Here is a 23820-nt window from a genome sequence, read left to right on the forward strand (position 1 = left end):
ATGGGCAGCCTCTGGTGACCCGCGGGACTGATTCATACACATACTTGCTCGCGGAGCCGCCTCCTCACGTGACGCAAAAGCGCACCCATTGTATGAAGTCAATCATAATAATAGTAATGCACCGATACGAATCGCACCCCTAGCCAGACATGCCACGCAGACAAATTGTCTCCCCAGACACGTGCTTTTTATGTTCACCCGAAATATCGTCCGCGGCCCGAGCTGAAACAAATAGCGCCGGCCGGTGTGGCCGAGCGGTTCTAGGCGCTTCAGTCTGGAACCGCGCGACCGCTACGTCGCAGGTTCGAATCCTGCCTCGGGCATGGATGTGTGCGATGTCCTTAGGTTGGTTAGGTTTAAGTAGTTCTAAGTTCCAGGGGACTGATGACCTTAAATGTTAAGTCCCATAGTGCTCAGAGCCATTTGAACCATTTTTTGAAACAAATCGCGGCCCGCGAGGCACCCGTTGCTAATGCACTAAAATCTAATCGCCTAAAATCATTACTAACAAATGGAAACTGTGGTTAAATAAACTCTGAAGGGAACGGTTTTGTGTGCAAGTTCTACAAAGCTAATTCTCATCTCAACTGCTACCATGGGTATTTATGGACTACAGAATGGAATAATTTTAAAAACTTATTCAGTGAGTGGCAGGGTCCACTTGAGTTAAGGTTTACGTTCTTACCGCACCGAACCGTGTATCGCTCAACGAATATACACGGACATCGGGACCAGTACTTTGAAAAAACGCGACAAGTGGTGTCAATGTTATCTGGGTCTATATCCTGTTAGCACGTACGCAGCAGAATGTGTGCACTACGGGTAATGTGACGGCTGTGATGTAAATGAATGGCATCCCGTAGATGATTATGTGGGTATTTTTTGGCTTCCAAATGACTTATGAGAGTGTCCCACTATAGAGAACTGGGCTGGTGAGTACCTGCAAGATCACGTTTCTACATTTATCAGCTCCCTGTGATCTTTGAACACGCATGGACGCAATAGGTCGAAGCACCACTACTGACCTCAAGGCGGTGCTTTCAGAGTAATGGGAAGACTGCCTCAATCCACACAGGACTGTGCATTCCGGATTACCGTGCTGGGGCATTACACTCCATACTGACATTCTGTACATCAGCGGTGGGACAACTAATGCTAAGCATGTTTCAATGTATGTTTTGAAGTTGATTTGGGAGATGCCTCAAACGTGGCATGGGTTTCTGAGAACAAATTGTTCCTGGCGAATATGAAGTCTCTTTGTAGCAGTTGCTCTATTCTGCCTTCAACTGCCATGGTGTCAGCCAAGACGGCGCGGAAGATCTGAATCAATATGGCGGCAACGAGGAGTCGGGAGCGCCGGCGTAATTCTTGCGCAGTAATTGCAGCCTCTTTCTTGCAGGCCTAATTTTCCTCTTGCCACTGCGCACGCTAATTTTCTCGCAACGTTTCCGCACAAAGGCGCGCGCACTCAGCTAGGCGGGCGACCACGATAGCACGAGCACACGATTACGTACGCATCTTAGTACTGATGACTATGGACAAGTGCTAGATAAAGCTAACGACAATTCCATTTTCACCGATGATATCCATCCAGTTCCATCATACGATACAGCTGTTTCATGATGACCATCGGAATGTTGCATGGTACGGAGGTCACAGCAACAAAATCTAGCGCCATTAAGAATGCCAGCTAAGTTTACTGTTTAGATGCAGCTTTTTTTTTTGGAGGAGGAATGAATTACTGATGGTGGGTCGATGGCGCAACAGGAAATTGAGGAACCCCGTGAGAATATGAAGTGCACCGAAGGACAACCTGGAAGGCGGCGCGGAAAGTTCAGCAATGTACAATATATTTTTATAATGAATTCACTCGTAACACAGCGACTTTAAACTATATACCAGCAATATTGTTTTAAGGAAGAAAAATTATGGTCCAACATACATACGACGAGGTCATTACAGACGGAGAAAAGCTCGGGGAAAGTGTTGATGGAAACCGGCCATGACCTTTTCTAAGGAATCATCCCAGCTTTTGCTTTACGTGATTTAGGGAGCCACGGAAAATCTGTATCTAGATGGCCGAACGGGGATTTGAACCGGCGTCCTCCCGAACACGAATCCAGTGTCTTACGAAACACCACCTTCCTAGGTAATATTTTGTAGACCGCTTGAGCAGTAGATTTTGAAGTACAGTAGTTTACAGGAAAGATGAAAACTTGTGAATGTTGGCCGAAAGGAAAGAAGCTTTTGCTTTATGATTATAAACTCGGGGTAGCCACTCTTTGAACACACTAAGTTGAGAGGGTAAATATTTAAGGACAGTGTGAACCGAGCCACTTGAGTTTCGTCAAATAATGACAACGTTATATACTCTTACGATTACGTTAAGAAGAATGTGCCTAAATAAAGAAGCGTATCTTACTGCTAAAGTGCCTCTTGAATTTTAAGCTAACAAATTACTACGAACGACATAAGAACATTTGTATTGTAGCTCTGGAGGGAAGTCTCTCACAGTGTCTTTAATACATGTTGTATCGTAGATGAAGTTTGCAAAAGTAGTTGTATCAACTTTTGGGGCTCATTACACAGTGGGTACAACTTCTGTGTTGTTATCTTCAAGGTTAAGTCAGCCAAGGCAACTTGCTTTTCAAGCCACAATAATTTAACACATCGTCCAATAGGAGATTGTACTAACATACCATCTTACTGTGAAATAGCCCATTCTATTACCATAAGGAATCTAGATGTTCAACATGGATTGTAACCACAGTGCAACTTCGTCTTTAATACTGAAAAGACTACCAGTTATTGAAGTCTACGACAAGTACATATGGTCAAGCTGTAACACTGTATCTGCATGGGGATCATAAGTGACTGTGCACGCATATAAGAAGTGGCTAAGCGAACAATTATAGATAATGCTGAAAATAATAATTCATAAGGGGATGCAAAGGTTCTGACCGCAGTAAAGTGTTTTCAACGAAGCTGAAACGACCTGGAAGTACATATTCTTACATTTGAAGAGATGGTGATCGGTTTATGCGTGTCTGAAGTATAAAAACTTGCTTTCGACCATGCAGAACGAAACGGATTGCCCCACGATTTCCGTAGTGATAATTCATGGCAAGCAAGAAGAGAGCTGAATGTGTTCACCCAGCAATTATCACCGAATCCGAGGCATATGATGAGAGCTCCAAGCAAAACTGTAAGCCTCTGAACTGAAAAGTACCCTATGAAAAAAAAAAATCGATCCTCGAAAATAGGTAGCACGTCAAATTACACCTTCAGTTGTAAAAGGTGTTTTGCGGTCACGGGAGTATTGCGAGTTGTGTGACGAAGAAAGAATACATAAATTGGTCACATGCGCGAAATACAAATGTAGATTCACCAGACGTGTACAGGGATGGGGGAAAGAAGTGAAAATTTTATATTTTAATGTCTGCAAATAGCGATGTAAGAACTAAAATATGAAGCACTTCCTTAGACTAGTACGTATCTTGAAGCTCATGGACATGGTTCAGAAGGGTGGTACAAATTAGGAAACCAAATTCCTAATTTGCGCCACATGCCGATGTTTAGAAAGTTTTAGTGTTGTTTTTCTCCTAAGTTCCATTATTTACATCAGATACCAAGAACAATATCCTGAAGTTGAGGATGGTATTGTTTAAGTATTTTTGTAACTTACTGTTTAAGGCTACAATAAATAAAATCTCAAAAGTTATTCGAATCAGGAAACACTCCGCTACAATCTGTAAATGATTGGAAAGGCGACACCAGTATTAAGTATTAAACAGTTGGAGATGATAATGGGTTGACTCGCTCTGAAGACACAGTAGGCAGATAGCATTAATTTAAAAGCAGACTTTTTTGTAACATGCTGAAGCGGGAAGATACTATCTGGACAAGAGTTTTTTTAGTCTAAGCTTTGTCACTGTGGTTTTGTTGGACATAGTAAGATATCTGTTAAAGTGATAACATTTAATTCGAACGGTGAATAATTGTTCCAAAACAGGACGTATTGAACACACACACACACACACACACACACACACACACACTAGGTAAGAGGCATGCTGTTAGTAATGGGAGAGAACGCAATTTAATGCTAAGTGCTCACGGCAGGTTCTGAGTAAACTGAAGGTTGAATACAAACAGGTATTATTCAGCGTTGTTAGTGGAAGCTGTAACTTAATCTAACCCGCTTACTACACTGCAGAGGATAAGCTCAGATGTGAACCAGGGCACGTCACCGTTGCGGCGGCTACTGAAACATCCCGGCAGTGATATAACTGAAGCACAGAGATAAGTTATCACTGGTCATTGATAACGGAGATTACGTGGTGAATTTACCTAGCTGCAGTACTTCCACGCAACGAAACGAGAACGCAGAGCTTAGACCTGACACTTAGGCAAGGTGCGCCAGCCAACCGAAGTGGCTGCTCTTTAATTACAATCATTCATAATAATAACTACTCGTAATCACGACTGATATTTCGCTACCACCTCAGGGTTTTGAATGTATGCGTTAACTGTTCAGTGAAGTGGCACTGCAGCTTCATCCGTCTTAAACTGTGTTTCGAAGGGTAAACGTTTCTTCCTTGCGGTCTCAGTTATTATGAAACGCTTTTATCGTAACTCCGAAATGGTAGTATTTTCTCCGTATGCTTCAGTCAGCTATCTCGTTGGTATGTCACGAAATGATTTTGGTGAACTGCACAGCAAAATTTTCGTAACTGCCGGATGAATTTGTGGCTTTGCAATTTAGTTACACTTACAAATATAAACTTCCAAATTTACAGCCTTGTTTCTTACTCTTCATACAATGAAAATTTCTGAAAATAGCTCCACATGCCTTTACTGTAAGTATTCTGGAGAATTAGATATACTACTGGCCATTAAAATTGCAACACCACGAAGATGACGTGCTACAGACGCGAAATTTAACCCACAGGAAGAAGATGCTGTGATATGCAAATGATTAGCTTTTCAGAGCATTCATTCACACAAGGTTGGCGCCTACAACGTGCTGATATGAGGAAAGTTTACAACCGATTTCTCATACACAAATAGCAGTTGCTCGGCGTTGCCTGGTGAAACGTCGTTGTGATGCCTCGTGTAAGGAGGAGAAATGCGTACCATCACGTTTCATACTTTGATAAAGGTCGGATTGTACCTTTCGCGATTGCGGTTTATCGTATCGCGACATTGCTGCTCGCGTTGGTAGAGATCCAATGACTCTTGGCAGAATATGGAATCGGTGGGTTCAGGAGGGTAATACGGAACGCCGTGCTGGGTCCCAACGGCCTCGTATCACTAGCAGTCGAGATGACAGGCATCTTATCCGCATGGCTGTAACGGATCGTGCAGCCACGTCTCGATCCCTGAGTCAACAGATGGGGACGTTTGCAAGACAACAACGATCTGCACGAACAGTTCGATGACGTTTGCAGCAGCATGGACTATCAGCCCGGAGTCCATGGCTGCGGTTACCCTTGACGCTGCATCACAGACAGGAGCGCCTGCGATGGTGTACTCAACGACGAACCTGGGTGCACGAATGGCAAAACGTCAAGTCTCTGTCACCTCTCGTTCGCATTGGCGGCACTTTGAACAGTGGACGTTACTTTTCAGATGTGTTACGAACCGTGGCACTACCCTTCATTCGATCCCTGCGAAATCATACATTTCAGCAGGATAATGCACGACCGCATGTTGCAGTTCCTGTACGGGCCTTTCTGGATACAGAAAACGTTCGACTGCTGCCCTGGCCAGCACATTCTCCAGATCTCTCACCAACTGAAAACGTCTGGTTAATGGTGGCCGAGCAACTGGCTCGTCACAATACGCCAGTCACTACTGTTGATGAACTGTGGTATCGTGTTGAAGCTGCATGGGCAGCTGTACCTGTACACGCCATCCAAGCTCTGTTTGACTCAACGCCCTGGCGTATCAAGGCCGTTATTACGGCGAGAGGTGGTGGTTGTGGGTACTGATTTCTCATGATCTATGCACCCAAATTTCATGTAAATGTAATGACATATCAGTTCTAGTATAATATATTTGTCCAATGAATACTTGTTTATCATCTGCATTTCTTCTTGGTGTAGCAATTTTAATGGCCAGTATTGTATTCATATAAAAACAGATCTGCACCATCAGTGTGACGCAGGTCGTAATCACCACGACCAAAGCAGTTACACGAAATTATCGAGAAAGCATCTGATCGCAAGCTATACAATGAATCTAAGCATACTCCAGCAATACATTACGTAATATGTTACGTTTAGTTTCATTTTTAGACAGCAACACACGAAGTAAATATGCAGGTACTCCAACGGCACATGGCTATAATAATTGCAGGGGATCAAAGCCAACTTATTTTCAGTTCTGCCACTGACAAAGTCTCTTAGCTTACACGTAAACATACATGGTTGAGAAGGGTGCATGAAGTTCGTGTTTTTTTTCCACCCAGTCCACATGCTTGTGCTTGGAAAGTAATCAATACTTCAGCAAAGGAAGACAGAATAAACTGGCCGTGTTCATCCTTATAGCACCATTCCACTTCCACATGGAAACTACGAAAATTATAAATGAGGATGACCGAAATTGGATATTAAACCCTCCTACACGTAACCGCTGCTACGACCAATGCGTTACCTAGCTCTCGATAATGCTACATTGTCTTTTCAGGCGTTTTTGCAAAACTGATAACGATTCTCGGCAGGAATGTCCACTTTCACATCTGTTTGACCACGAAAGCTACTGTAACAAAATTAAGCGATTTAGCTTCTTTCACATCATAAACATTCCTAATAAATTGTGACTACAGTTGATAGCTTTACACATCGGTGATACTAGCACTTTACGAGGAAACGTGGAACGGTCTTTCTCGAAGTAGTAACTACAACAAAAAACAGTCATCACCACAGTGCAGCTTCATTCCGCCCACTCGAAATAAATGTGAAAGTCTGAGGAGACTAGTGTTTCAATCCAGCGCGAAGGCCGTGACATAGAAACAACGTGGCACGGCAGGTCGTCAGCATTCGTCATTGTGCCGGCGGCTCCGTGTGGTTTCAGAAGCGCTGGCGTGTTCCGCAGTGTGCCAAGGCCGGCGGTGCAGCCGCTTTCACATCCCGCACAACAATGCTGGCAACCCACTACGACCGCCTCCCAGCCTTTTTTAGCAGTCACTTCTGTCCAGCTCATTGTCGTCAGCAACGAAGTACAGGACTGGTGATGGCAACATGAACACTTATCTAATGTTATGTGCGGGCAGTTTTTAGTAGACAGTCACGGATGACTATTGATACGGAGTATGTAGGCCAGAGTGATCTCACAAGGTAGCAGTTCCATTTCCTTGGGATTTTCTGGTGTTTACTTCTTAACTCTGCCAGGCACTTTATTGTGAACAGTAATCACGTAGATGTAGATGTAACTTCCAGCCTTGCAAACTGGGGTATTATCATGGCTGGACAACAGAATGGGCATATCCTGAAACATGTTTCAAAGATTTTGTCAGTTACGTGAGTACAACCACTTTATCAACCGGAAACTACTGTATGACCACGTAAGTCATTAGAAGTCCCAGGCTTCATTTCTAAAAAAATGTATTATGTGCCTCGTACAGTCAATGTTCTCACTGTTAGCTACATTAAGAAAGGTCACGTACTGGGAACAGCGGGTGACCCTTACGATGAACTGTTTCCTTTAGTCGATAATTCGGGGTTTGTGCACTTATTCGGTTTATAGAAATTTTGGAACGCTCAAATGTACAAAGGAAGATTTGTTCATGGACCTTTTAAATTCAGTGGCACAGTTCTCTCTCATGCTCTTAACGGTATTAAAATAAAAGATGTATTGTACACTCAGATCAATTTTATGAATAACTTTTACGTACACCACTTAGAAGTTGCAATAGTCCAAGGACTCTAACTCTCCACTAGGATTAATCCAACTGATCCACTTTAATGACCGTCCGGAGTTGATGTTTGTGTTTACGCCGTTTACCTCTAGTACACTGTATGAAACAATTTGAGAATTTTATTTCAATCGTGGACACACTGAGCTTCTGATATTCGGTTCCCAGAATTGAATATATTTATTTTCCTGTTACTCTTCAGATAAACTGCTGCAGACGATACCACGTATTCATACAAACTTAAGCTCTGCAGGAGAAAGTTTAAAAAATTGAACAGAACTAAGGATCTGGCTGCCCTCTGATCCATATTGTTTGTAATTGGTTAAAGGAAAAATAAAGTATTTGGTTAAACTACCAGAATAGCGACACTGTCACAGGCAACTCTTTGGCAGATTATTACAAGTACACTTCCGAAAGAAGCGTAAAAGTCACCGCTGTCATTTTAAACTATAAGAATCTTTTAAAGCATGAACTTGAACTCAGACATACAAGAATGTCACAGGAGAACTCATTTCACGTTAGGTTGTGAGCACAGATAGAATCAAAAGCTGTTCAGACGTGCTTCGTGGTAATTTGATTGAAACTTGGCTGGCTTTACCGTGGGGACAGTACAAAAAAACTAATTTCTCCGGGAAATTTACGGTTTTCGCTGTAGAATGAACGTCGATATTGGTCTAGCATCCTGGAAATTCTATTTTAAACACCGAAAATTAATCTCATAATGATAACGGGCAATTGAATGTTATTTTGAAGAGTGTCATGAAGTACTCATTTACCTTTAAGAGAGCAACTAGTATTTCCTATTTGACGAAATGTAGAACTAGACCCCAGCTGTTAGTTTATCAGGTAAATACATAGATTATATGTGTGTTTTATAATACGTTCCACGTAACCATTTCGTTTGAAATTTACACCCTGTTATTACGACACAAAATGAGGTGTTCTTGTCATCGGTTATTCGCACGAATATTCAAGAGTATTTTGCTCATGAGAGACCTAGCTCCTACTCCAAAACGTTACTGATTAGAAGTCATGTGAAAGATTGAATGACTGTATCTACAAGTTAAAAGCAAATTGTGAACTGCTGAGCTCATGGATTCATTTCAGCAGTCGCTTGTCACTTGCCTTTGCTGGTCTAGAAATTTTTCCAGCTTTCACATTACAAGATCAATGCAGTCAAACATTTCGGCTCTTAGTACTTTCCTCTGTACAATTATTTTACTAAAGTATACACGTATGTAAATCATACGCATCAAAGTAAACTACCTCCAAGTCGTATATAAGAAATGCTTGAATTAAGTACCTGTAGTGAAACGAGATGGACATCAAATTTCTTCTATATGAAATGCTGGCCACAGACAGCGTTCCTGGAAAAAAAGAAACATTATTAAATTTTCATCGAACACGAATGATAAAATTAATGACAAACACGAAATTTAATTTGTGGAAGTCGCCTCGTAAAGGGGATCAACGAGTCTCGGCGATAATGAACGGACTGCAGAGGTTCCAGAATGTGTAAATGCGCTTAATCAGATCAGTAAAAAGTGTCAGTGGAATGCTGAAAAGTCGCGGTATTTGAACACTGCTGCCCAGTTAAAAGGACCTTTCCCGACTGCACTTCTGCGTGAGAGGTGGTTACTTTGTCGCGATAACACAGTTATCAACGACTGTTACATAACAATCTAGCTGCGTAGACAGTACCGCCAGTTAACTACCGTATTTTGATCACAGCGCAGTCATGTAAAAATCAAGCGCAAGTTTTCTCCGAAAATTAACATGTAAATTGAATAGAATTGAAAGAGGTTCTGGTAAGTTGCCTAGAGTTTGTCAGTGAACTATTTCGTCGAGATTGTATTACACAGGTAGCGCCAGCCAAATCTTCACGGTATGTGGAGGAACCTATACAGAGTATTAGGCATTCCGAACCTATTGTCAGAGCTGTTATTTCAGGCGGTACGATGTCTAGAATGAGGAAAGAGTTCGGGGCATGTACCTACAAACAGCGCTTGTTTCGCAAAAACTGCCTGCCGCATCCACTTAAGTGACGGTATTACTCAACGACAATGTTATTTCACTTGGCCGTTGTCGGAAACACGCGGTGACGCTATGGTAATCAAGTCAGTGATGATGAAATACGTGTCGCATTGTCAATGCTTTCAAGTCGGTTGTGCGTATACTATCAACCCCGATTACGTGCTGACTCACAATGAGCCAACCGAAACGCCCTCACTTCCAGGTGCAATAATACAGTGGTCGACGAATGCCTTTAAGAAAAAGAAAAAAAGGAAATAATACACCGTGGAGTGACTACAGTTTACAGTTCGTGACTAAGACGGAGTACTACTCGTTACAGGAACCTGCATCCAAGTATTTATTAATGTAGTGGTTGGAAAACAGAGAAAGCTGTCCCAACAGGCGTCGCTCTAATTGAAAGAAATTTATCGTCGTATAGAAACATACGACAAGGTATGTCGTTCAAACCACACAGCGCTGTCCAAGGCTCTCGAAGAAGAATTACAACGACGAGAGTACGGAGACGATGATTATGATGACTGGTCGTGAGGTACGATACTCACCAGCAGTCACATGTCGACTTTGCAGTCGGTACTGGAACGTTGTTGCGAGCGTAAGTTGCTGCTATAATTTATAAATTGTTAACGTCAATAATGAATATCTATTTCCGATCATTAGAGATCCTTACCTCAAATATTTCAGTTTAGGATTCTCAACCTTCCGTGAAAGCATTTGCCCCTAAAGGTCTGGGACACCTTCTGTGTCTTCAAAAAATAGGAAGTGAGCAATGTATCACCACCACCACCACCACCACCACCACCACCACCACTGGAATTCGGAGTCACCGTCCTAGCTATCGCGTGATAACTTCATACCTAACCCACTATCATATTACGAAAAAATACAACAGATCATCTTGTTGCCTGCTTTTTTCTTTATTTACATGCTTGCAATGAAATGGTTTAAGTACTATTTTCTTTGAACAATTATTGTTTCTTGGCCAATCATACTTCTCTTTTCTAACGCCCATTGCGTGGTGAAAAGTTCTGAAGTTGTTTCCAAGCAATTTTTGTTTCTGCAAAAAAATAACCCTTCCCTTGACAAAAGATGAAGTGTTAAATGACGAGGCGTTAAGAGTCAGTTAACCAATATATTGTATAGTGGGCTCCAGTGCAATACGCTATAGCTACAAGCAGATTTGTTGCAGCTACAACAAACAGCAGACGCCACGCTGTTGCACAAGCCCGCTAGGCGGTAAGTACATCAATTTGCAGTAGCGTGACAAGTTTATTCTTGGCCCGTTTCAGAAGCGCCAGCACGGGCCGGCAGTTATGTGGGTGCAACTACGAAGAGACGCTCTTCCAGGCGCCAGTCAACGCTATCGGAAGATGGGACCGCATCGAGTGGTGGTATGAAATCCTCAGGATCATGAGCTTTCAGTACCTAATCCTTCCTTGAGACAACTGGCTCACCAAATTAATTTATATAGCACTGGAAATCAAGTATTTATTCGGTATGCACCAGAAATCGTTCACGGAGCTCAACTGCCACGTAACGTGGGACGCATTCTGCAGCCGTAAGCAGCGGGCGCTCAATTTAGCTGCAACTTCAGTGTAAACAAGACCATCAGCCCGATTTTGGAAACTACGGAGGCCTAAATCTCAACGGCAGGACTGGGATTTGAAGCCCGGGCCTACCAAATACGAGTTCAATTTCTCAGTCAACCCGTCTCTTCGTCCTGTAAGTGCTTCGGACCTGAGAGCCAACTGACCAGGTCGACTGTTCGAAAATATTTAAGGTATTGCGACGAGGAAAGGGAACAGAGGTGGAATGAAAGGTACGATTTGCCAATTATCCCAAACTACGGCACTAATGCATACAAAAACGGAAGACTGTCACTGGAAACGCCAGGACAAATAACGATCTTAGCACTCGCACAAACATTTGGTCAGGTGCTCTGGCAGTGCTCTGCCGTATGATTATCAAAAATCACTTTTCATCAATTATATTGTGCTGCTATGAAATATAGCAGTTACGTGTCGTAACCGCCTTTCGTTTCAGACTGTCCACGTGTTCTGTGAATGGAGCGAGCACTTTATGTTACATCACATTTTGTGTAGTAGTCAGCAGAACATAGCGTGTCTCAAAAAATTATTCCCTTTTAACCCGGAGAGGTGACCCGCCCGCCTGACGTATTTTGAAGCAGCAAGCGCGCCGACGACTTGGGGGCGTGGCTCAGGGAGAGGAATCGGCAGCGGAGGACATTCAAAGGCGGGCGGGTGTCGCTTGTTAGCGGTAGGCAGTGTCCTTGCCGCGTCTAGGCCTCGGTGGCGGCCGAATCGATACGCCAGAGCCCGCACGCACTGTGTCGTTCACCTCGCTGGCATGCCACACGCACGCAATATGGATGAGACACCAATCCACTAGTGGCCCTTCCGCACTACTGCCTTTAATAGCTCCTGCTATTGCACTGCCGCTCACGCAACGTCTGGAGTGGGAGGTTAAAGGGTTTTTAATGCCTAATCTCACACTTGTCAGAAGAACGAGAAACTATCTGTAGCAAAAAACTTATGGTAGTCTGATACCACAGAATTACGCTGCTCGCCGTATCACTAAAAAATAGTGAGACGAATAAGAAAAATACTATCATTCGGAGTGCTGTACCAGGAAACTAACTGGTTCTACGTACCAATAAAGTTTTTATGCGTTCGTTCTTGTAACGAAGAAACCATCAGTAACCAGGTACTGTTAATAATGTCATTCATGAACAAAAATTGCGCTGTTACTAGTTTCGAACCGTAAGGTTTATATCCGGACGGCTCTCAAGTTTACGTTACATTTGTTTTTGTTGACATAAGTTGGCTGTTTTGTTTTCAACATCTAATGTAAACAACAATGTCATTTAAACGCTAACAGTCGTCTGAAGGTTAATATGTCGGCTCGAAACCGGTAACGGCGCTGTTTATGTAGATAAATGGCATTATTAACAGTAGCTGATTGCTGGTGGTTCTCTTCTCTGCAACGCTGAACTTGCATTGTGTACACAGCCATGATCTTAAAAATGAAAGTTTTCGGTGAAATATCGAGAAGAAACTTTGTTGCAAGTGCCATAAACAATGAAGCATTAAGTTTTGGGGTAACAGAAGCACAGAAATAATCAATAGGTTTATATGTAATAGAACAGTACGAAACAAAAGCCACTTCTCATATCTTAAATTCTGGAACTCCAGGGAGAAGCACAGCTTGACACGAAGGCCATGTGCCATCTGCTAATGCATCTTTGAAAGACTTTCTCCACGATTTGGCACTTGGCGCAAGTCTAAGGACAACAACCAAGTACACAATAGCACTGAAAACGCGTTTTGTGAAGTGGCACTTTGAATGTTTTTAATTTCTACTCTCCACTTCGTTCTCACACGGAAGAGTGGGGTATTACATTAGCGCCCACTGGACCATCGTAGACTGTAATAGACCATTCCGCCTACGAACCAACCCGCTAGTCCTTCGCAGAAGCTTGCCTAGCCGCATTTCTTCCGGCAACGTTTACTGCAGTAGCAACGAATATTAGATACGTCGAGCTGCTCATGCGTACCATCATGGAAGGAACTGTTATAAATACTGATTTAGGAAAAACATAACGTAGCGAGGAAACGACTGGCTAATATTTTTTTATTCCAAGGCAGAGGTGAAAACTGTGCTATCCTGCATAACGACCGTGGAGGTTTTAGTCAGTTGCTATTCGAGGAAATTAATCTGGAAAAGTTCACTTAAACGTTATCAAGTCAATGTTAATGTATCATTTTTCCATCAACAGTCATATTTGGAAGCTACTAGTGTTGAAGCTTGCACTTTGAAGACAGGAAACGTAAGTTGAAGTTTCTAATATTTTAGGCTGTCCTTAGCCATCACTTTACCATATTCTGCCCGAAGGCTGGAATGCATTACAGTAATTGCGCAAGGAAATTACAACATAGGATGTTTGAGGGATGCTACTGACTTTTTCTGTAGGATTTAGAGGCGACTGTAAGTTTCATTAGGTATTATCTGCATGTTCGATACATTAAGCGGTCAGTACTAACAGAATTCGTCGTAGGCCGCCTGCGCGCATCTGCTCGTGATGCCTACAGCCGGCCTAGGGAAAATGTTTGTGTTCTTTTCTGGGCGAATCTATTTGTTTTCTCCCACAACTGGAGTATCACATAAGTGTTTCACACTTCACTGCAGCTTTCACAGGCGATGCCGCAAGCTGCTCGCAAGATTAACGAGTTACTATCATAAATGAGAGAAATGAGTTATGGACCAGAGCCATCTGTGTCAGACTTGACTCACGTCTAACAAATGACCCGGAAATAGCCGACACATCATTAGCTAGTGGACTGAGGAAGCAGTACGGGGAAGCACAGACTGCGTGCGTTTTTTGAACGTTAGAATCATATTCGGAGAGATTATGTAAACAGCGGATACTTGGGGGTTTGGCCACATATTCGTGTAGACAACGTCTAACAGAATATTAAACCGTTAACTACTATGCAGTCCGTACTTCACACGTGTCGGACTCAATACTTGTCAGCATCCAGAAATAAACCGTAAGGCCGGTACAGTGTTAATTCTGCACTGTATTTGAGGATTTCTCGTGTCGGACAGTGATTCGGACAGCCCACCCAGGCTGAGTATCGATACGGAGCGCAGGTCGGGGCGTCTGTCCAGCACAGCCGCGCTCGCTCCCGCCGCCGCAGGCACACTGGGTGCGCATGTCCACTGACGCGACACGCCGTAAATACCGCTGCCCGCGGCTCTCGATATTCTCTGAAGCCTTCAATACGTGCCATTGACGAGTGATTGGCCTTGCCTGTATTTCCTTTTTGTTTTTTATTCTGATGGCTCCATGGACAGTTTGCGCACGCATACGTCGTCTTTCACTACGCTTCGGACTGCTTCTGGCTAGTCGTTCACTTCGTGAGCTATGCCGTAGTCGACAACAATAACCGCCTGTTTGTTCCGGATCTCCGTGTCGCCGCCAACGCGAGTGATCAGAAACTGTTCTACCTGAACCGAGGGCAGAAAATAATTGGTTTTTCCTTCCTTTTTGATAGACATGAATCGTTCGTTTAGCAAGTCCTACACTGGGCATTGTGTCACATTTGCCCGTTAGTTCCAGATGTTCAACTGCTACTATCAGTCCACATTCTCGTGGCGTATACAACAGATCAAAAAATTTTTTTGACGTCGAAGTTCTGATTTTTTTTAATATCCATAAAAGCACAGCATTTCAACCATTACTTTGTACAATTTCACTACCATGCCTCTTATATCTGATATTCATTTAAGATTGAAACTTTGTCACAGAAGAACTGAGGGCAATGTGTTAACACCTAACTGCAGAAATCAAAAGTGTAGAAGAATATCAACGTATTCGACGAAGCTAGTAACCGTCTTCAGACAGTTAGGTATTGTCAAGCAGTTATATTTTTAGTAAACTAGTTCACTACGGTATGGGACAACGTTTCTAGTTTCCCCAGGCCTACAGCTATCAACGTCCTTCCAATTCTCTTCAGCTAGTTCAGTCTTGTGGCCTCTACATCGTGCATGAATTTCCATCACCTCTTCTCCCCATCCCCCCCTTCTTGATTATATAGACGAACAAAAAATATTTAATTTACACTATCGCGAGACTACACAGGAAAAAAGTATCACATTGGTCGTGTCACTAGACAGAATACAAAAGCTTGTTACGTAAACGTTCTTACTCCCCTGGCATACCACATATGAAATACTCTACCGTGAGATCAGTAAGGCAGACAAACTGAGTAAGGGTGAAAAGCAGGGTCTTTCTTATTTAATATATGTACAATTTTATACGTTCTTTGCCACGTTAGCTAACTGTCTCAGGGTAGAATTTTAAATGTTATTTTTGGCATTTATCTGTTGTTACAAGCCGATATTCTCTGCCTGCAATCCAAATGGCGTCGATATAAACATACTTGCGAAACTTCAAAAAACAAAATATCGGGAGATTCAGTTTTAAAACTCAGGAGGTGTGAAGGATCAAAAACCGCAGCTCATTCTCACTGTAGTGCACAGAAATGATCTGCGTCTCCCTATGACGTTGTGAAGTTATTAACAGCTATAAAAACACAAAGATACTGGAACTACCCAAAACGTTGATTCCCTATCATTCATCTGGGGCGTAGGCCTGGTACTCTGTGCTAGGTTGGGAAGCTGACACCAGTGGAACCCGTCTTGGAAGTCAGGCAGAGATGATAAGCTACCCTATTTTTTGGGTCATATTATTATGAACAGTAACAAGCACGGGACAAATTCGCGTCATTTTTGTTACTATCTTTAGCTGAAATAGAAAATGGTCAATCTTTCAAAATTTCTAAGATTTCTTTTTTTAGCTTTTTCGTGATTTTTCCTATAATTACGACAGGTTTCGCTGCACTGCTATCCGGGAAAACTTTCGTGAACAGCTGACTCGCCCGGTTAGCGCAACTGATAGGCAAATTGTGTTCTAAAACAAACGAAGTAAGCATTCATTCAGCAGTTTACCAACCCCGTAACTCACTTTTAACATCGAATTTCATATTTTATTGTGATTCACGAATTTAACGTTTTCTTTATGCTTTTGTTTCCACATTAAGAAGTTATATTTTATGCCATAATGAAAAGAAAAATATCAAACCAAAATGCTACGAATATGACGAATAAGATACACGTGGAACAACCGCTTGCACAAAAATAAAGCCTTTCAAGGATACAGGTGACAAAATTACACACATTACCACCAACTCTAATGATTTATACCAATTATAGAAACGTTCAATAAGCGACTTCACTTGAGCACAATGACAAGACCCAAGCCCAGACAGCGCGAAACACTGAGCAGTACAAGTAGACTTTCTATAAAAGCACGGGAGAGTGGAAAAACTGCAATTTAAGTGTAGGTCGCAGGCGACTTGCAAATTTCTATGAACCTCGATACACATATTAATTAAAAACGACTAATTACTGAAGAACTTCCGACCATTGGCCAAAAAACTGAAATGGCGGCCTTTCAAAACGAATGTCTTACGATTTGACAATTAGCTAAAAATCGGGAGACTTAATGAAATGATCGGGAGACGCGAGATGAAGTTGCAAATCAGGAGTTTCCCGATTAAGTTGTGAAAAATGACAGGTACATATAAATGAAATTTAGAAATTATTTGTTAAATATTGTGAAGTATGAAGTTAAATATGATAGCTTCGGTTACATGAATTTAAATTGTCCATTTTTTCTGCACTTAGCTCAATCGGGTAGGCAGATACTGCGCCGTCAGAAAATTCTTAGTTTTGGACAGTTTATCGTCAACAGACATCTCAAAATGTAACATATTACGATCTAAAGAAGTCTCTTTCTGTCAGACCAAATGGCCTCGTATGCACGCTGTTTGTACGTGGGTTCAACTATGGTCTGTCGACCACATTCTTACAGTTAGGTAGATGCCCTCAACAGCGCGTCCCGAGTGTCGTCATAGAAGGAAATCATACTGAATAACTTTGCAAAATTACTTCCAAGAGATCTTACATGAAAATTTATTTTCAGTTCTCTTAATACCCACTACACTGCAGTGAGCCAAAGTTAGCTGAGTGCCCTATTTTTCGTCGAAACTAAACGAACAACTGCACTACACAGGTGTTGTCACTGTGAAGATACAGCCACTTTGAAAAGGACAATTTTTTCCGAGCTGTTTTAACAGGCTGATATCTGTGTATCTAATCCCTATCATAAGTCTCTCCGTTCATTTCCAGCGGTCCACGTCTAACTTTTCTTAAGAAATTGAAAGAAATGTTAGCATTGTTCTTATAGAACATTTCTTCCACTTACAGGATCGCAGAGGCTATTTCAGGATCCTGTTTAGCTACCTCATCCGTGATGGGAAATACGTTAGCATGAGTACGATTATCGTAACAACGAGGTTATTAGAGTGGTAGAGCTCAGATTGGGTACTGGAAAGCGAACGGTGAGGCCACAGTGGTCGCCTTAACCGATTTTGTGAAGAAAACCAAACTTCTAGTGGCTGGAATCCCGGAAGTAGGTCTACACGATTCTGGTTCCGGCAAATCTGCATACCATTTTCGACACGTCCGTAAGCCATCTCACTGCGAATCCAATGAGAGAATCAGATAGAGCAACAGAAAATTAGACTGAAAGGGAAGGATCCTGCTAATAAGCTCTCTCCCTATAAGAAGGGGAAAAATTTAATCAATTAACAAGAGAGCTTCAGAACGAGAAGCAAACGTTAGCTATGAGACAGGTGTTCAAATATTGGTCTGGTTGCTATTCTTTTGCCAGCGAAAGAATTTTAGTGAATTTGTAGTAGCTGGGTGCTGTGGAGTATGCATCGATTTGATACTTCCTGAGAGATTAGAAGAGTGTGCCAGACGGGGACTCGAAACTTGCAAATTGTGAGGTTCTGCTGGAACTGAAGCTGTGAGGGTGAATCTGAGTTGCTTTAGTGCATATGACATCCGTAACCTAATTTTGTCAGTCGTATTGAGAAGCTATGAATAAAGTGAGCGTTACACACTCCCGGCACCCCCCCCCCTCCCCTCCGCCGAACACTGTTTCCCAAGGTGTCTTGTTCAAATAGTAGCCACTGTTGTCAAAGAATAGTGGGTCGTTGCCAATGGAAGCTAACATGCACTAGACCTCATGATACTATCTTCACGGAATACTTGCACAATTTCTAATTAAGATTGCACATTCGCGTCAGAGGACTCTTTGGAAACCATTTAAGATAAAATTTGCTTCACTTACTGTTTACCGACCGCAACTCTGCTACGCAGAGACATGGCACACTGGCAAACACGGAGTAGCAAGAGGCGAATTACTGCCACTTACGATGATCTGCCTACATGAGCGCGGAAACACGAACCGTGGCTGCCAGCACACATGCTACCAAACTGTTGCCGTTTCTGTACGAAGCTGCTTCCTATTTCAACAGCTATCAGCAGAGACGCGAGTTAGAGCCGTAAACAACAAATCTTGGCGAAATTCGCTGAAGTTCTCTCGCTGACGAAAGAATGGCAACCAGATGAATGGCTGTGAGTTGTCGCATTCTTAACAGTTGATTGTTGCTCTCACGCTCTCTCTAGTTCCTTTAAGTTGTCCATCTGATACAGACAGAATTTAAAATGTGTCTTACCAGCAGAATCCTTTTCTTTACAACAGTGCGTGAATGTATCCCCTTTTGACTACCTCGATGAATTCATTCTTTAACAAAATCTTCCTACAGTGACATGGCTCGTAGCGAAGCGTTCAGTATTTTATCACTAACTTTTTCGTTAAATATAAATGTTGGCAGTATCTCAGAGTGATCCAGCTGCTTCCAATATCTGCGAAAATGATTAGCCAACTACTTTATTTCCTGTATTTTATACAGTTTCACAACCTGCCGCCGGAAAAAGTTATCACACCGTCGCGGCAACACAGAAAAACTTCCCTGCTATTGCACTTTCTAAACAAACGAAACGTGTTGTCCGTTTCGTATTCAGCTATAACAAATTCATTTCAACAGAGATTGTCCGTGAAGACGGGACGTTTTCTCGAAACTAACGCCATCTGGAAAATTACTAACTTAATGACTAGTATCTTAAGGAACATCCTGAAAGCACTATGTCAAACTAATTTGTTTCGTAAATTAGCTCGTATCACTCCTATACTATCACCCACGATTTGATGCTTTCCCTTAGTGCGCGTGTGCGCGTGTCGCACACACTAACTTCAAAAAATGGTTCAAATGGCTCTGAGCACTATGGGACTCAACTGCTGAGGTCATTAGTCCCCTAGAACTTAGAACTAGTTAAGCCTAACTAACCTAAGGACATCACAAACATCCATGCCCGAGGCAGGATTCGAACCTGCGACCGTAGCGGTCTTGCGGTCCCAGACTGCAGCGCCTTTAACCGCACGGCCACTTCGGCCGGCACACTAACTTCAAACACACATGTGTTTCTTAAAATTTTTGGACACTTTCACTTCCAGTCGCTAGTGTAGGTAACAACTTACGATTTACAATTAGGAAAGACTGTTCCCCTTTAAAAGAAACTTTAGCTCGACTAGTATGGGCAATTGGAAGGTTTTCCATGGCAATGCTATCGAAGACGCGCGGTAGTAGAGAGCGGCGATGCGCAGCAACTGACGTGCGCCTGCTTTTTGATGGGTGGATGTAGTCCACTACACAGCCTCGTCCGAGTCACGAACGAGAATCAATACACGTGGCGCCAGCCAGAATCTACCAAGCGGCCGCATTAAATGCGCCGAGTTAAGCTGCTGATCTCAGCATTATCTCGATCTGGCGAGACGACTTACACTGTTAGACGATACATACCTCTGGTTATTGAAGCACGCTGCTGTTTACTTGGCTGTATCATAGGATTACTTTGTACGTATGTAGACTAGGATCCCTCTAAAACGGCAAGGAGCTACCACGTGCATTTTACGTTACCGTTAACCGGTTGCAAAATAAAAACAGAATGAAAACCAGAGTCCCAAATGCGGCTTCACATTCTTATCCTTCTCAACATCCCATTTTATGCAAAACGTTCGAGGTTAATTAAAGAAGAATATTCGAAGCAGTGTCGTTAAATTCTACAGCGTTAAGCAGGTTTTAAATCGAAGTTCAACATTACGGTTTCCTCGATGCCCTAAGCCGGAAGACATGGAAACATCGTTAATCCGGTGATTGGAAATTCCCGTCGGAATTTATTTCGTGTGAACGCCCACTATTTTGAATGAAACTTTCTCCATTGCCAGTTCTGAAAGGGTTTAGGAAATATTTGTGTTGACTGCTGCAGGCTCTAGAAATGTCACCGAAAATATTTGCACGCTCAGCTACGCCCACAACCACTTTTGCTCCTCATATTATGCAGTGTAAGCTTGAAGCACCGACGGGCACGCTCTTTTTCCTTTGACGTAGCCAGTATTGTGTAACAGTAATCTCTTCAAAGTAAAACTGACTGGCAGGCTCCCTGGACCGTCTGTAAGTAGAATCAAACCAGATTTTTATTATTGGAAACGAATTAGATTTTTGTATTGCCGCTGGTCGAATAGATAACAAGGAACGGCATTTTATTTTTATAGATTATATACCTTTTCTCGTTTTGCAACTATTTTTAGACGAAATACTTTTGCAAGCGTAAAGAATCAATGTAACTTCGAAAATTTTTAGTTTGATAGTGAAAGTAACACTGACTAACATTTTGCAGCCCATCAAATTAGCGTTTCTGCGCAATTTTTATGGTGAATCTTACAGAAAAAGTAGTAAATAATTTGTAGCACTGAATTTCAGATGACTCCGAGCATACAGAGAGCGGAGAAAGGAGGGAATGGGCGAGCAGTTGTTACATAGTGTAGATGAACTGTAACAGACAGACACATGAAAAGAAGCAGCGCGGGATTAACCGAGCGGTCTCGGGCGCTGCAGCCATGGACTGTGCGGCTGGTCCCCGCGGAGGTTCGAGTCCTCCCTCGGGCATGGGTGTGTGTGTTCGTCCTTAGGATAATTTAGGTTAAGTAGTGTATAAGTTTAGGGTCTGATGACCTTAGCAGTTAAGTCCCATAACATTTCACACACATTTGAACATGAAAACGAGATAGATGGAAAAGTGAACTGTTTATTATTTCAAAAGTAATCGCCATAACTGTTAACACATTTAACTCACTGTGAGAAAACGGTCTCAGTTGCCTACGGAACCATGATTTTACACAGTCGTGCACCGCTTCGTCTAAAGAAATAGACGGCCACGAATGTCGCTTCAGGGTTCCAAAAATTATGGAACTCGCATGGGAAGTGAATGGGACTGTGCGGAGCATGCCTAAGGGCTTCCCAGCGCACTCTCCACAACTTTGGCGACATGTGGATGGACCCACATGTTGCCAAGGTTGTTCCGACTGGCTGTCATTTGCAGGTTTGAACTCTGATCAATGTGCATTTCATTTTGGCTCTTTTTTTTTTGCGGCCATCAGCTCAAACAATCTCTTGTACATTTAAAACCATTGGACGGAAAGTCGAGTAGCTTGTCAATTCTTGCCGAATTAACATGTTGTTGTTGTCGTCGTCGTCGTCGTCGTCGTCGTCGTCGTCGTCGTCGTCGTCTTCACTCCTGAGACTGGTTTGATGCAGCTCTTTATGTTACTATATCCTGTGCAAGCTTCTTCATCTCCCAGTACCTACTGCAGCCTACATCCTTCTGAATCTGCTTAGTGTATCCATCTTTTGGTCTCCCTCTACAATTTTTACCCTCCACGCTGGCCTCCAGTATTAAACTGGTAATCCTTTGATGCCTCAGAATATGTCCTACCAACCGATCCCTTTTTCTAGTCAAGTTGTGCCACAAATTTCTCTTCTCTCCAATTCTATTCAATACCTCCTCATTAGTTACGTGATCTACCCATCTAATCTACAGCATTCTTCTGTAGCACCACATTTCTAAAGCTTCTATTCTCTTCTTGTCCACACTATTCATCGTCCACGTTTCACTTCCATACATGGCTACACTCCATACAAATACTTTCAGAAACGACTTCCTGACAAATCGGTACTCGATGTTAACGAACTTTTCTTCTTCAGAAACGCTTTCCTTGCCATTGCCAGTCTACATTTTATATCCTCTCTACTTCGACCATCATCTGTTATTTTGCCCCCCAAATAGCAAAACTCCTTTACTACTTTAAGTGTCTCACTTCCTAATCTAATTCCCTCAGCATCACCCGACTTAATTTGACTACATTCCATTATTCTCGTTTTGCTTTTGTTGATGTTCATCTTATACCCTCTTTTCAAGACACTGTCCATTCCGTTCAACTGCCCTTCCAAGTCCTTTGCTGTCTCTGACAGAATTACAATGTCATCGGCGAACCTCAAAGTTTTTATTTCTTCTCCATGGATTTTAATACCTACTCCGAACTTTTCTTTTGTTTCCTTTGCTGCTTGCTCAATATACAGATTGAATAACATCGGGGATGGGCTACAACCCTGTCTCACTCCCTTCTCAACCACTGCTTCCCTTTCATGCCCCTCGACTCTTACAACCGCCATCTGCTTTCTGCACCAACTGTAAACAGCCTTTCGCTCCCTGTATTTTACCCCTGCCACCTTAAGAATTTGAAAGAGTATTCCAATCAACATTGTCAAAAGCTTTCTCTATGTCTACAAATGCTAGAAACGTAGGTTTGCCTTTCCTTAATCTTTCTTCTAAGATAAGTCGTAAGGTCAGTTTTCCCTCACGTGTTCCAACATATTTAACTCATTAACGTATCTTAAGCTAAATTTTCATCAAGTCAAAAAGATATTTAAGTCACTATCACTAGTGATACTTCAAATGTACATTTAAAGAAATAGTTTCAATCGCTCAGTGGAACTGTTTACTTCGACGAAGTACTTAATACCTTTTCTGCAGGTCGGTCCCCTTGTGAGGTAACGGATGAATTGTGGCGTGAAAATATTCTAAGCTGGGAGTTGGCGTGGCCGCACGGGCCGCTCGGCAGGCCGACCACGTGGTGCCGGTCGTTGGCCGAAGCAAGAGGGGTCCAGTCCGATCGCGTGGCTGGGAACTCCATGTTGACGCTGTGAAGAAGACGGTGCTTTGTGTCGATGAAGGAGGTGTCTATGCCGGGAGCGCCAAAGATGGCGGACTTCGTGAAACCTTAATGTCAGACATTTCACAGTTCGCATAGAAATTAATAGTAGCCAGAGGAATCATGATACCTCAAAAAGAAATACGTACATTACCATTATTTGCACGACGATTCTGATGGTGTAATCAGATTTTCACCGTATTTGTTTAAAGTTTAGTATCTGACTAAATTGTACAAGCAACACGCAGCAACGAATTTCCAAAACCTA

The 23820-nt window shown here is 42.6% G+C and overlaps 1 protein-coding gene across 4 annotated transcripts in view; it reads right to left on the minus strand.

Annotated features, from left to right (window-relative positions):
• LOC124555120 (plasma membrane calcium-transporting ATPase 2) overlaps window positions 1–23820 on the minus strand; it is a 370405-nt gene that overhangs the window by 270379 nt on the left and 76206 nt on the right. For all 4 annotated transcript variants that reach the window (XR_006968519.1, XM_047128924.1, XM_047128923.1 and 1 more), the window contains exon 2: window positions 9222–9285. The gene's annotated coding sequence lies outside the window, so the exon portion shown is untranslated. The remainder of the gene's footprint in view (window positions 1–9221; window positions 9286–23820) is intronic.

Source organism: Schistocerca americana, chromosome X (genome assembly GCF_021461395.2).
Source record: "Schistocerca americana isolate TAMUIC-IGC-003095 chromosome X, iqSchAmer2.1, whole genome shotgun sequence".
In the NCBI taxonomy this organism is placed as follows: Eukaryota; Metazoa; Arthropoda; class Insecta; order Orthoptera; family Acrididae; genus Schistocerca; species Schistocerca americana.